The 520-nt window shown below is 48.1% G+C and overlaps 1 pseudogene; it reads right to left on the bottom strand.

The window, feature by feature from the left end:
* Nucleotides 1–255, bottom strand: LOC110210714 (small ribosomal subunit protein eS27 pseudogene; annotated as a pseudogene).
* Between the last annotated feature and the right edge of the window lie 265 nt (nt 256–520).

Here is a 520-nt window from a genome sequence, read left to right as displayed (position 1 = left end):
TTAGCCCTGCTTCCGTCTGAAGGAGCATCCTTCTGTAAGTCTTGCCCTTCCTCCAGTAGGCTGACAGAGCACAGTGGAGCATCCCACACAGAGAGTCACTGTTTGTGTGTGGCTAAAGACAGTGGTGATTTTATAGAACCCACAGCCCTTTACGTCCATGAAATACCAGTTCAGACTCTGCACCAGGCGCTTCTTCTTGTATTTCCGCTTCTCCTCTTCTGGAGAGGGGTGCAGGAAATCTTTCGTGAGAGGCATGTTGGCTCGGGGAAGATCTTCACCTCCAGAAAAGCTACAGATTACTTTTCTACACATCCTTCCTCTATATCCAAGTCCAACAGGCCTTTGTACTCCTCCGCATACAAAAGGCAATCCATTTCTTATGTCCATGCCATCCTTCATGCCTGGAATGTATTCCCTCACCTCCACATCTTAAAATCAGTCTCTGTCTTTTCATTACTCAGCTGAAGTGCTGGGAAGCCTTTCCTGATGCCCCGAAGCTGCAAGTGCCCAATAAAGTCAC

The sequence above is a fragment of the Phascolarctos cinereus genome, unplaced genomic scaffold, assembly GCF_003287225.1.
Source record: "Phascolarctos cinereus isolate Bilbo 61053 unplaced genomic scaffold, phaCin_HiC Scaffold_726;HRSCAF=1367, whole genome shotgun sequence".
NCBI lineage: Eukaryota > Metazoa > Chordata > Mammalia > Diprotodontia > Phascolarctidae > Phascolarctos > Phascolarctos cinereus.
Note: the sequence above shows the minus strand (reverse complement) of the source record. Positions and strands in the feature narration are given on the sequence as shown.